This window comes from Trichoplusia ni, chromosome 7 (assembly GCF_003590095.1).
Source record: "Trichoplusia ni isolate ovarian cell line Hi5 chromosome 7, tn1, whole genome shotgun sequence".
Classification (NCBI taxonomy): domain Eukaryota; kingdom Metazoa; phylum Arthropoda; class Insecta; order Lepidoptera; family Noctuidae; genus Trichoplusia; species Trichoplusia ni.
The window spans coordinates 7,190,151-7,205,266 of NC_039484.1; the positions used below are offsets into that span (position 1 = coordinate 7,190,151).

A 15,116-nucleotide genomic window follows, 5' to 3' on the forward strand; every position below is an offset into this window, starting at 1 on the left:
ATCTATAAATACGTGTTAAGTAACTAAAGAATTTACCTCCAATTTCCTTTTTTTATTTCTTTTTATTGACGTGTTTGTTTTTTGTTTTCACTCGTATACAGTCACCCCTGCGTTGAAACACACCTGACTTGTAATTACCAGATAACACTGGAATTAAAACACAGACACAGTAAATGTATTGTCCGCACACGCAATACAAAAAAAAACATTGTAGTCATAATTTTTTCAGACAGCATTTAAATGATTTGGTTTAGAGTCCAAGTAATCAATTTAGACATATTTATATTTTTTGCTTTTTAACACAAAGCAAAGCCTTTGTTCGTAAATCTACTGTATGCTATTTACTACTTTATCGATAACCAACAAAAAACTTATATAATTTTGTACGTACTAAAATTAATGGTGTGTATTAAAAAATAAGTTGAGTAATCAAATTAGATTTACCTCTTCAAAAATATCATGTAATGTAAATTGCTTCAAGTTAGGTTATGAAAGAGATACGTAAGATATCCCATTAATAACTTAACTAAGTAACTTCATCATAAAACGTCACGCGTGTGACATTCATAACTTTGCTGACTCAAGATAAGAGATAACAGTAATTATTTCGAAACCCGAATTCCATTTACCGCGACATATCACAAAATTAATTTTAATTGATATCAAAGAATCTCGGTCATAAATACGTCGAGTATGTAAATTGTAAAACTTTGAATATCACTTTGTAAATTGAATGTCAGTATCGGATTACTTTTGTATTGATTGTGGCGAGTTTGCAGACCGTGAGCTCTTGTGCTGTGTACACTGTGATTTCATTACAGTCACGACAGAGGAGACTTCGGGTAGGCGCATATTTGTGAAGTCACAGTACAGTAGATTGTTATGATACTTGAAAAGAGAGATTATGAGTATGAAATTCATAATTGTTTGAAAAAAACTGGCTTCGAATACGCGCGATGTTTTGTCTTATCACAATTTTCAACCCAATTATCTCTTTACACCGACAGTTTTAAAGTCAGTTTTTGAGTGTCGGAAACAATCCACTGTCCTGTGCTTTGCCATATGAACCTGCCTTTACAGTCACGACAGAGGGCGCTTCCGCGTCGACTCGTCGCCACAAAAAGTGAGCAATTTTCTGATAGTCATCTGACACGAAAATGGTTACGTTTGACATGCCATTTATATTACCATTTGTCAAAGAACCTTACCTATAGGGTGCGGGTTTATCAGCTGGCGTTTAGACATAGATAGCCGAATGTTATTATCTTCTAATTAATTAGCATGCGACGGTAACTGTCTGGATTTCTTTGTTTGGTTTTCGAACAGTGAACAATACTTTGCGCATTCATTAATTAAGATTGGTGTAATACATTTTCTAACCTGAAGTAGCCACACTACGCCTAGAAAAATAAGAAAAACAAGTTCTCTTTATAAAATCCTAGATTTATAATTCTATAATATATATTGTATTGTTTCAGATGTCAAGTGAGCCAGCAATCGATACAGGTAATTAAAACTATTTATACAACAGCTGTAAGTGTAACGACTGTTTCCCAGATTGCGCCTGCAAGCTACAATTAATAACAGTTTCATAGCTTTAAGACGGCCGCCTTAGTTATTACAAATGTGCAAACAGATTGTGTTAGTAGTAGTAAACTATTAAGTGTAGGGACTAAGGGCGGATATCACAGGAGCGGTTAAACGGATCAGTTGAACCTAATCTCATTATCGCGTTCAATTGCGTTCTATGCTCCAATTTGCAAATAGAAATAAGTGTGCTACGCGTTTTATTTACATAAACTGAACGCAGTTGAGACTAAAACTAGGAAAATGAAAATACGTTTAAAATACCTATCGGGGTCTCTGTTACGTAGCAATATGACTATCTGCATGGCTTAAGACTAATAAGAAAATGAAACCAATTTCATGCACTTGAGGCAAATTGCATGAGGTTGGTTTCAGACATAAATTAAAAGAAAATACTATGGAATTTAATTTCTGTATTTTAAACCAGTAACTCAATTCCTAAGAACGCGTTTACTATAACTGTAGAAGCGTCCCCACAGTCTACACAGTTTGGACACTCGTAAGATTATAAGCTGCAAATATGTTCTCTCCTTTTCACTAAAGCCAGTCTTGGAACAGTGGTCTCCGTACAATTTCGATGCTTTTCGTAAAGGATTTAATGAGACAAGGTGTTAGTACCTTATTGGCACGTTTAGATTGGTTAGAAGCAACTAAGATTGGCAGTGGTCTAGGTTTCCTCCCGAGCTTTGTCTAAAGTAAGCAAGAATTAATTGTTCCCTAAAGGAATGTCCGTTAGTTTAGCCACGTTAACGTATTGTAATTGTTTACAAGGTTTTAAAGCCAGTTTTAAATAAATATCATTCTTTACTAAGAATGTAGTTATAATGATTTGTGACCTACGTAATTTTGACATTGTCAGTAGCGTGGATAAGTTGTGAGGGCAAATTCTGTGAAAGACTTTGTGGAAAGTTAAAAAATATGTATATTTTAATACCACGCCTCGTACATTTTATTTTACCTACTTACCCATTTAGAGTTCATTCTGCAATTTCATTCTTGAGTACAATAATTCTTTTATTATACAAACTCTCCATTTTAATAAATTCAAATTTGTAAGCGTTTCTTTCTTAAAGTCATCGTCATATAAACACGTGTCCTCATTTTTAATTTTAGAAACTCGAATGGATACTTCGCATTTTATTAAGCGTTTATAATTTTATAAAGGGTCAAAATTAATTTCCTTATACGAGGGAAGTTGTGAAGGGTTTATACGCCGGTACAGGCCGTCAACAAAAGGGTTAGAACTACACAAGTTTTGAGAGACAGTCATGGGACAACTTGGTACTTTAAGCTGTCATAAATGTAATAATATTTTCGGGCAATTACTTTTATCTTTATAGATCGACAAAGTATTCAAGAAAATCTCTTTAAAAAAAACGATAAAGTTTTTTGTTAAATGGGCCTTAATTCAGAAACTATTTCATATATATTTACTTAGCTGACCCAGCAAACGTTGTTTTCCTTATAAATTATTCTAGTTGTATGTATTTTTAATGCCACATTATAAAAAAAACAAAAACAAAAAAATTTGTCCCAAAAATAATATATTTCTTTTTAGTGTGAGCAACCCTTGACACTTGGGAGTATGAAAAATAGATGTTAGTCGATTCTCAGACCTACTGAATACGCATATATAATTTGTTAAAAATTGGTTGAGCCGTTTCGGAGGAGTACGGTAACTAACATCGTGACACGGGAATTTTATATATTGGAAGATATCCAAAAACAAAAAAGAGATAAAGAAACTTCGTTCTGCAATGAATTATCAAAAAAGTCCATCCATAATTAGCCATAAGGGTCTCAAAATGTGTGTACACACAGAAATATAACAATATTTGAGTTTTAGATAGAGCTTAATAGGTTACAATTGTAAAGAAAAGGACTTTCCCGGCATCATTTAAATTGGATGACGAGATTAACTTAGCATGAGAAACGGAACATAGCTACTGTTAGACTGCCTCGTGTAGAGCAGGACAGTCATCCTATGACCTTATCACTAGATTTACTCTGAAGTATCAAACTGTTAAAATGTTCAGCATATAAATTGGTATCTTTCTCAACTTTGATTTTATTCCACGAAAATAATAAACACAAAACATAATTTCTTAACAAAACACGGGAAGGTTTTATACGGTTTCGCATTGCGTTTCGCGTTATCCACGCCGCGATGTCAGTACACAATTCGCTATAACATTTATTTCTCGGTAAAAAAGTTGTTTGCATTTCTTTAATAACAGTTATTTGGCGTACTTATGTTGTTTTCTACGTACGTTTGTGTGGAAGGAAGACTTGTTTTTTATGCCATGTATTAACATACAGGATAATACACGAGAGAAAAACTTATCTCCAAAGAAATTCTTGTTAAATATTCTCTTTACAAAATGTTGAACGTATATTATTATTACAATTGGTGTCCTTGGCGTGTGTGGTATGTGTATTATATTTTTTCATATTAAGACCAATTATATTAGAAATAAAGAACTTTCCTTTTTTCAATGAAATACACCATTATAAGAAAAAAACAAGAGACTTTCGTTGAGGATACCTCTTTAGATAGGAAAAATGTCTTTTGCCTTTTTGTACGGAACCCTTCTTGTTCCATGTACAACTCGCACTTGATGGGTTCCTCAACAACAACAATTACACTGCTAAAGGTGTCTGTCCTTCAATTAACCACACTACATTAATTTCGTTGTTAATCCTCAGAAATACATCCAGAGATATGATTATAACTCCCCTTTACTTAGTACTACTACTAATTACAATTAAATTACAGCTCATACTAATTTTCTGTCAATTCCTTTGAGGGGCCTTTGTGACCGTACCGGTTATTAAGACACAAAGGCAAGTCGGCGGGGGTTCCAGCCTTTCGCGGGCTTTTCTCGTACGTGCAAATCGATGGAGCGGAAAAGGCTTTATCGATTTTAAACTACCCTTATGTTGCAGTTTGTTAAACTCATATTGTATTGGCTTTTTTAAAAGAACGCTTCGTTTCTTCGCTTTATGTTCATGAAGTTTTATTTTATGTGTCTGCTGTTTAGATTTTGTTTTTAAAATCTGTTCAGGTTTTTGTACTTTTGAGTGGATTCGTGAAGGTTTTTATTGTTGATCGACGGTGATTTTACAATTATTTTTCTTACTTTTTTTTATTGTATTCATTATTCCTATTCAATGACTTAGCCGTCCTTTTTTATTTCAAAAATTTACAAACACATAGAAACTGGTCTTTGAAAACTAAATGAAATAGACAGTTAATTAAAGAGAAACAGCTTAACCACTTATTGGCAAATATAAAACAGAGTAAAAAAATTAAAAAACTACTTCCTAGTCGTTGTCAGTATTTTATTTCGAATATTTTTTGTAGTTATGCGCAAAGAGCTCCGAAAGGATTGCAAGAGGCATTGAGAGTCCTACTTCAATAAGGAGTTTAAATACGACTAAGTTAGCCCGAGGACTTTGTGAAACTAGTTTTATAAACATGAATTTGTTATCTTCATTTATAGTGTCAAATGATATTCAAACACAGTCTCAACTTACATTATTGACCACCCTTAGTTCTTTATTTTGAATTGCCTTCACTAAAATTCTTATAAAACAATAAGAATTTAGTATCGAATTCTATTATTATCCTTAAACGGGTATAAGTATTTTTTTGTCGAATCAATAATCAATCGAATAATCGATATATACGTACTATAATTAAACTGTTAACGTTTCACCATTTTGAATCAACATTTCACGAATTTACCTTTATAGTATATCTTTTTACTACTGTATATTTTAATATAAAACAAACTACACACAAAAGAAAACCTTAGTCGAGAAACATCTGTCATAGAAGTACGAACACAAAAGAAACATTTCTGCGCTGTACCGAGGCACGAGTGACGGCATATCGCAACTTTCCACTATTTATTAACTTCACTAAGCGATGAGTCTTTAAAATTAAACAACTTTGCACACTCAGAATTTACTAACAATGAAATTATCGCTACAAAAAGTCAGAAAAAGGAAGGATTGGTTTTGGTTAATTGGTATGGAGGGAGAAAATAAATTTACTTGTTATTATGAAGTCGTATAACGAAGACATCTGGAAACATCTATTTTTGATATCAATGATTAATTTACGTATTTGATAAAAGCGTTCGACTTTATATAAATTTATAAAACCAGACAGATTAATTGTAATTTTCATGATATTTAAGTTTAATATTTTCTAGTACTTTAATACCTTATGCCATTGATTTTATTTAAAGTAAGTGATTTTTTTTTGTAAAATTCGTTTGTTAAAAACTAGACTTACTATTATGACTAGCTTTATTCGAGAATTGTATAACCAAGAACGAACCCCTTATATTATAAAACAATACTGAAATCTAGTTTTTTTCATTAATGACTTAGTTTTAATTGCCATTTATCAGCGAGTTGATTTATTCTGCTTATGGCACGTTTCATACGAATATATCTCGTGACGCAACAAATCGTAGGCAATCGCGACATCAAAATCCACAATGGCGGCGAACAGCTATCGCAACGAGCTTCATATTTAATTACGGCCCCATAACTGACGTGATTGCATTTCCTGCAACTGACGTACCGGTTTATTGTTTTGCCAATTTGAAACTATATTAAATTCTTGGAGGTGAAAGTTGGGTGTGTCTCAACGAGTGTTAATAACAGTTTGTATAGACGTTTTTAAAATTAGGGGTAAAGATTTTAAATGGTTTTTCAATAATGTTTTTTGGTTTCATTGATGAAGGTTTTTTTTGAAGGTTTGTTTTTAATTTATTTCTATATCTACTTCTCACCAACTAGCCGAAATAGTCGTCGTTGTCACGTTAACAAGGCGTCTTAGAGTAATTAGCAGCGAAACTATCACAGATTAAGTGCTGCGAAATCACTTATTTTAAATTAGGAATAATATGTGAAAGGGTTTGAAACAAAAACCTAACGATGAATCGAGGTGACAACTGAAAACTAAAAATCAAAATCTTTTACGCCATTTAGATAGATAATTAAAAAACATACCCGTATTTTACCTTTTCACAAAAGTAAATTTGACGGAGATAGTCTGCTTTGAGGTGAAAGATATAATATTTATCGACTAAGCAAAATCTAAACATAGAAGTGACGTCACGGATAAGTATCATTCATAGTAATTTGAACAGAAGAAAAATACCTGAAGAACATAAAAAAAGTCATCCCTCTCATGTACTAAGTGACATTACATTAGTATATAAGAGGGAGTAATAATTACCTACCGTACTTATTCTTTGGCATACCTAACTATAGCCTAGCAAGGCCGCGAGGGGTCCAACACACTGCGTAATAACTACCTAATCCAATTACACTCCTAAATTCCCAAACGTGATGATGATGACAATATCCGCCCTACGAACGGTCATTGCGATGGTCAGATAGGGAGGACCCAGTCAAACGTCAATACACTGATCATGATATTCATTCCCCTTAAATACCTCAACTACGTACATTAATTAACGAAATCCGTATTATTGTAAATAATTGGTCAGCAAAACCAATTATATTGACATTGATTTATGATATAATTTTGGTTATCGTTTTATAGAAATTATTATCTGCACTCATTTAATCGCTTGGATTATAATTATACGAATGAAAAATTGAAAATTGTTTCGAGTATAACTATTAAAAATACACTGTTCAGTACAGCAATACAAAATACCGAATGAGATTAACAATTTAATAACGCAGAACTCAATTCTGTAAAATACGAATCTCATAAGAGATTATTATCACGATTGCTGTCATTAGACTCATTTCGTCCATTTAATTACATATTTCATATAGCGCAAAACATTCTTCAGAAACATATCTAATGAAAATTCCACATGAATTACGTACGTTGGAATTGTCTGCCACTTATTAAAGCCTTTAGCCACGTACGAGCCTTATCTTTATTCGCTCGGTGGCTTCCATACTTTATGAACGTGTTAGTTATCTTCAATAATGGCGCCTGTGTCGACTGGAGCAGACGTCAAACTTTGTTCAGCTAAACGCACAGTTCAGTGCTTTAAGTATGAATTTGACAATGTATGGCTAGAAAAGTTTATAAAGTACTAGCATTCATTTTAAGATCACCTTTAACTGTTTTATGGGTGTTTAGTTACCGATAAGTCGGGATTCGCAGCACTGTGGGATACGTATAAATAAACTAAAGAAGGATTTTTTAACGTTACTTAATTATTGTGTTTTTTTAGTAAATGAAGTACAAAATGAGCAGAAAATATATTATTTGTGATAACAGCCTGGTGCCAAACAGACAGACAACCGGTCAGAAAACCAGACGAATAGGCTACGGAGCCTTAGCAACAGTTCCACCTTTATCCCTTTGGTTACAAAACCCTCATAAACACGAAAATGTAGTTTCGTAGAGCGCGATTCAATAAAAATTTGGACTATATTAAAGTAATCGACTACGTCTCATTCATAATTTAAAACGCAGTACAATAAAATTATGACGAAATTCGTTTGAGAACTCTTAGCTTTGAGATGTTCAGGTGCATCGATCGAGTGCTCGAGCTCCCCGCGGAACTTCACCGATGACCGGATTCAAATATTTTCACTAAGTGCAGAATCCCCTTGAATCCTTCTTTGAAGCAAAAGGATTTCTGTGCCGCTCTTAGGTTCGTAGATTTTTTGGTCAGATTGTGATTCGATTCCCAATAAGATGGATTAAATGTTTGAGATATGAATGAGTATTTTAAGATTTATGACGGAACAACGTATTTAAATATAAACAATACGAAATAAATACTAATTTGTTTATTAAATACCACTTATGTAAGCAACGTATAATAATTGTGTATTTCTGTTTCAAAATAAACAAAACAAATATGTATAAACGACAAAACGATTGTTATAAAAAAGGCGACACTGTTTATAATCATTTTCAGGTCAGAAACTAGAATACATTCTAATGACTATTCATTAAAAATACATACATAAGCACACAGAGTAACTGTAAAATAGAAATGAAAACAAAGTATTCCAAGCTGTAATTTGGTGAAACTCGGCACTGAACACGCAATTAAGTGTTTGAAATAATTACAGGGAACAATTATCAAAGTGCCACCGTTTGTGACTACGTCAGCTGTTGGCTTTGCCAAGCGAATGTCATTTCTTTTATTTAAACGCCGTTTAGATGGCGCAGACGGTTGTTGTCTCTCTTCTATCTGCCAAGTTTCAACATTTCGACGTTTATAGACCATCTGCTGAGGCCATAACAGTATTCAATTGTCGCCGTACTGCCCCTTTATCTTTATTCCCTACTTATGATCAATGTCACACTTCACAAGTTTTAAATTGAAACTCGACGGTTGTTCGACGAGATTACGTGATTATTTTTGATTGAGACGTTTTGTGGATTTTCTTCGATATTATTTGGCAACCCTCTTTTGAGGCTTTAAGGTTTTTTTTATATAGTATCTGCTTCGTTGTAATTCATTACCTTTTACAACTGTTCCTTCATCCGCCTTCAAGTTATATATTTTTTTGTTAAATCCCAAAATTCAATTATGCTTTATGCAATATCTAATACCTTTCGCTATTTAATTCATTCGCCGTAATGAGGTCAATTAACATCCTATCGAAGTAATACATAAAGTACTACGTTCTCAACATCAACCTCAATGTTAACGGAATAGATACTCCACTAAGTTGAAATTTGACGAGACGCCCGTATTAATTAATACCGTCCATTAGCATCGCTTGCTCCGTCTCTCGGAGTTCTATCGCTCTAAATGCAATTAGTTTACACCGAGGCACCGACACCGCGCGACACCGCTCGCTCTCAACCTAAATATAATTCGCGCCCTAATAAGATTACGCCGTGGAGTGTTCATAAGATAAAAAAAATATTTTTAATATAATAATTAATCTTCGTATTTATTAAAATTTGAGAGCAACAATTTTAGATTTGATTGGTAGTGCTTTTTACAATTGATGAATATTCAAAGCTGTTGTTTACTCAAAACACGGAGAAGAGGTTCAACAATCCAGTTTTAAATCTTTTTTAATATGAAGACTATTAGTATTCCACACATGCCTGCCTTTTAGAGATAAAAACTAGGTTTTTTTTTATAAAGCAGTTTTTTGAATAAAGCACTGAATTTAACGTGTTTCTCGTTTTCAAACGTAATTTTTTTTCTCATTCAATTAAACCAAAAAAATAGGTTCTTACAAAAAAAGGGACTAATTTTTGGATTACTTAAATCTTCCTGTCCAAACTTACTTATATTTTTCATAATTATAAGCATTGTTAGTCTTCCTCCAGCCATTTCTATATCTTAAGTTCTAAAACAACTTTTACCTTCACTTTTTACCTTCAAACATAATTAGTTCCACACCAAGTTAAACTAAATTATCACACTCGGATACAGAAATGACTTAAAATATAAACGCGAAATTTTAGTCACAACATTTTAAAATTCACGAGAACTTTTAGCTGGAACTTCATACAATCTCAGCCGTAGGAGATTCTCCTTTATCTAATTTTATCTAGAGCAAATTAAAAGATGGAATTTTTAGGTAAATAAAAGGGTTATATTTTTTTATATTCGTTTGCTTCATTGCTCGTAATTATACAAAGAAATTTAGGTGCGGTCGTAATTGAGATGATTATCAAAAAAGGCTTGATTGTAAAATGCAAATGCGTTGTGTTGGAACGAGCCGTCTATGGTTTGGGCCATGACAATTATCTTTTAGGATAATTTATGTTAATATTTTTATATCACTGAAATTGCTAATTTCTTTTTTAATTTTTGGTGGATTTTTTTTTATTTTGGCATTATTTAACTTTTCCCCTGTGCCTTTTGGCCATGGAGATATTCCATACAATAGTTTAAAAAAATGAAAATCAAGCAAGAAAGGCACTGCCAGAATCCTTCAACAAGCTTAACACGTTCTGTCTGTGTTTATTTTTAGAAAGATATTGACTTCAAGTATTACTATTGCTGCACAGAGACATTTGACCAGCACCTTTGCTAAACATGTGAATAGATTGCTATCTTACTAATTCATTCATTTGTAAAACAAAACTTTGTTTAGGACTTAATAAAACTCAAAGATTGAACTATACTTATTAAAGACAATTGCATAGAATTAACGATGTCTATGCAAGTTGGAGCGAGGGCAAATGGCATTAGGCTTCTCTACGGCTCAATGGTTCGCGTACAGTCGCAGTTTAACGTGGCTCGCGACACCGAGACCCTGTCGTCTCTAACACAAATTATTAGCGCAACTTTAACCCCCACTTCCCCCCTTTTCTTTCGTCCGGCTCGCTCGACGAGCCCTCAATAGATTCATTAAGACTCTAACGAGATCTTCCAGGGTGAATCACGAATGCTTTGTTTCGTTAAATGCGATTTATTTTGTTTGTTAATATTTTGTCGGTACGAAGTTGCAGTTGTGTTAGCATTGTGACAGCATTTTGGGGAACTTATTAAGAGTTTTTAAGACGAATTTAATTTTTGTCTGCAGATGCTACTTCACGTTGAGTGATGATTTTAATCTGGGTTCTTTGTTCAATTTCATGAATAAGGTGCTGAAAAAATCATAAATTGAATCGTAGTTGTACGTAAACGACTTTTTACAAAGTGACGCGTGTTCTTCCCTCCAAATTTCACTTTACAGTGACATATTCACCATAGTAAAAAAAAAATATATATCTTCTGTGAGTAAGGCTGCAAGACATTTGCATTTAGTACCATTGTCAAATTACCAAAATATCTAATTCCGAAATCCGAAACATGACGAAAACTTTATTCGAAATCATGCCAATGCGCCAATTATAAACATCAAATCATCAAAGCATTAGTCATTAAAACTACCAAAAGTCGATCAAATCAGCCCTCAGTCTGCTGAATAAACGAGCTGATATCACGTTACGTGCACATAAGTGTACTTGTATATATATTTAATATGCGAAAGCGGTTAAAGCTGCCTAATTATCAAAGCTGTCGGTAAAGTAAGTTATGGAGGGTGCATTTTTAATGGCACTCTCATTTCAGTTGCACGTTGGTTTCTATCAAAACGTATTTGCATGCAAATGCTTATTGATTCAACTGCTAATTGAGATGAATTTGGATTTTACTCGTACGAATTAAGTTATGACTTTGAATATTACAAGGTAATGTGAACGGCCGCAGTCAGTTACTTAGTTAAGCCAAAAGGACTTATCAGTGAAATAGAAGCGTAGTTATTTTATTTTAACTGCATCAACTTGCTACTAGAAGCAAGAAGATGTACGGAAGGAGAAATTAATTAATCTAAATAAAACAAATAATACCTTGTCTTTTAAATATCAGAATTCAAAAATGTTTTTCGTCACAAAGTGTTTTTATTTATAGACGTATTACTTAATAACAAGGGCCAACGAAGAGGAGAATAAATATATTGTTCCGATAAACTTATTCAAATCTCATAAATATTTACAGTACAATCATTTGCTATGTACAAAAAAAACATAAACAATAATTAAATCAATGCATCAAAAAAAACACTAAAACTATTTATTTTTTCCGATAAACACTATTTATTGATTTTAAAACCACACGCTTAGAATACTAAACAAGACGTCCAGATATTATATTTCAATATTTGCAATAATTAAAAAAGGTAATTTACAATTCAACGTTTTTTTCAACCTACGCATATTGTATTGAACACAATACATGTAGGTACTATTTTTGTCAATCCAATTTTCGTATTGTTTCGCAATTGGGTACATTAAAGGTATCGCCGTCGTTCTACAACCCTTGGGGCGGTACCGAACCCTTCTATCTCGTTTAAGACATTCGTGAGTATAATAGAAATCTCTAATTGACAAAGAGAAATATTTAAAGTGATAACATTATGTTTGAAAGCGTTGTAGATGTGAAAGAACAGTTTTAATTGAGTTATTTACGGTTTTATTTTAAGGGAATATTAGTTAGTTGTAGTTTGCTTAGTCAAGTCAAAGATTTCTTTAACATTTCTGTATGCCTATTTACAATAATAAAGAAAAGAGGTGAAGCTAATAAAAAAAGCTTGTAAACAAACATTGTAATTATAATGATAAAGTGATAGTTATCTAAAATAGAACCTTATTTGTGAGCTTCTGGGCAATCTCGAAAAAATACAGTTTTTGGAATTCTTATATGCATACTGATTAATTTTAATGATTTGGTTTAAATATTTCTCGACCTATTACAAAAAAGAGCAGCAACATTTTTTTAAAGGCACCCAAACAATTGAGCAGACAGTAAGCATGCAAGCAAGCAAGTATAAAATGTATAGGACCAAATTCAATCGGCAAACTGTCTGGTTTGGGTCTAATCAAACCGTCACGCTTGTATGCCTTACCTTACACAGAATTCTGTTGTCATCTCGCTTCGGTGACCAGAAGGGTTAGACAGAGGTATATCGATTTAAGGTTACGAATTATTACGTTACCAACGACGTGATTCGTTTTAAAGTATAGCCGTTTTTTTTATATTACTAAAGCAGGCCAGTGCCTAGCCTGTGGCCTAGACAGCAGTTGAGAAAAAATTGAGACTCCGTGCTGTGTAGTAGGCCGCCTCATTATCTTAGTTGCCAGTCTTTTTCGTGTAGTCAAAGCAATATCAGTACTTGTGAGCTTGCACAACGATAGCTTATGTCCTTTCAATTTGAACTTAACTTTGTTCAGCGCTGAGTCAAGTACAAACCGTTTCAAGATTACAGTTTCAATAATCTCCAGTTATTAAACGTTAAAAATAATTAAAAAGGCTTTGCAGGCAATGTTTACGGTAACACATAAATCCAGCGCTAGTACTGAATGAAAACTATAAAAGTTTAATGAACCATTAGAACGTTAATTAACATTCGCTGAACGATAGTGACTCTTAATATCGAAGTCAGCGATAATGATTTGATGGTAAACTAAAGTAGCTGATATATTAAGAAGGTAGAATTTAATTAGGTCTTTTTTTTATCTATCGAAATATTTGTGATGAGAACCATTAAAACTGGTAGTGTATTAGATTAAAGGTCTCATTTATACACTATGTGGTAAGTCAATGATTTCCCATCCATTTAAAAAAATGCATCCAGATATCACAGCCAACTTTCCATGGTTTCAATAACCAGTACTATGGCTTTATCAGCCAAACCTAATATAACCTGATTAAAAAAAGAAAATGATAATTCTTCAAATATTCGAACTTGAATAACAGCTGGATTACTTTACAATTATAGTTAACAGTTGAACGACTCAACTCTCTTGATAACTTCTTCAGAAAATCCTCTCCTAATCTCAGAAAATTGTCACATTCTCGAAATTTGTTATGCAAATGTCGATATTAAACACGTTCATTGTAGCACTAAACGCAAATCGATCGGAAGCGTTGACTCGACGTCTCTCAAATCACGAATTTAGGGGCGAGGTATTTTTCAAGTCGACTGCAACCACGCGATAAGAGTCGTTCGAAATGTGACCGAATTTCAATCAAATTTATGAGTTATAATAATGATTATAGGTACTTTATCTATCGCTCCGCATAAAATTTGCAATTCCAGTGAAAAGGTGAACTCTAGTGTAACAAATTTGTGCCAATCGTAAGGCGCTGATAACGATTCAGAAAATTAATCTCGACGAAAAAACGGACTGAGGGGTGCTGCGAAATGAGACCGAAACATGGATGGATTGCTTGCGTTTGTCGCAGTTAATATTTATTACTCACCTTTTACAAGCGATTTAATACCCTGCTTTAAACATTTACTTGTAAAGCGCTACTGACATTGAAGACACATTTTTAAATAACGCAAGGAAATTAAATAATTCAAGTTATAATTGCACTCAAAACGGATGGCGCGTGAATTTTTTTAAGGTTCAAAAATAAAATCTTTTAACGGTTTATTTAATGAAAAAAAAACCACAGTTCGTAAGAATTGAATCAAAGACGTTGGTGTAGGACGTTATTATTAAATATTTAAACAGTACCCATGTTAAAAAACTGACTTTCTCAGAAAAGTTCATAAATATTTATCTATTAATTTCAAAACATAGAAACTAGGCAACAGAAAATAGTTAATCCATAAAAATATGACAGAAGATCGATATTTTAAATAGTTTCCTGATGTAATAAGTTATTATAACACTTAGCACAAGTCACCGGGTGAAATCTTTGTTCTACGCCGCCCAGGGAGACGCCGGACCGCTCGCAGCGATTGAAATTTAAAATATTGTACCCTTTGCCATTATGCGAGCTTATTCACCCTTGAAATATCCCTAGGGGGCGCCAGGTACAACGATTGGGGAAAATATTTTACACTTGTTACTAAGGATGTCGCTTTCAAGTCTGCCATTATAAAAGTTTGCGTAAGAAAATTTCAAACGTACAACTTAGCTGATAAAGTCCAATATGGGTTGAAACATGATGTGATTTCGCCAGAATATTTATGAAAAGCACTTAATTAGTGTGTCGAGAATGAAAAATTGTTATTGAAACCGAGTTGATTGAACTGGCGAT

General features: G+C 33.1%; 1 protein-coding gene across 1 annotated transcript in view; it reads left to right on the forward strand.

The window, feature by feature from the left end:
• LOC113496124 (semaphorin-2A) overlaps positions 1-15,116 on the forward strand; it is a 263,037-nt gene that overhangs the window by 85,122 nt on the left and 162,799 nt on the right. The window contains exon 2 of the mRNA XM_026875248.1: positions 1,479-1,506. The gene's annotated coding sequence lies outside the window, so the exon portion shown is untranslated. The remainder of the gene's footprint in view (positions 1-1,478; positions 1,507-15,116) is intronic.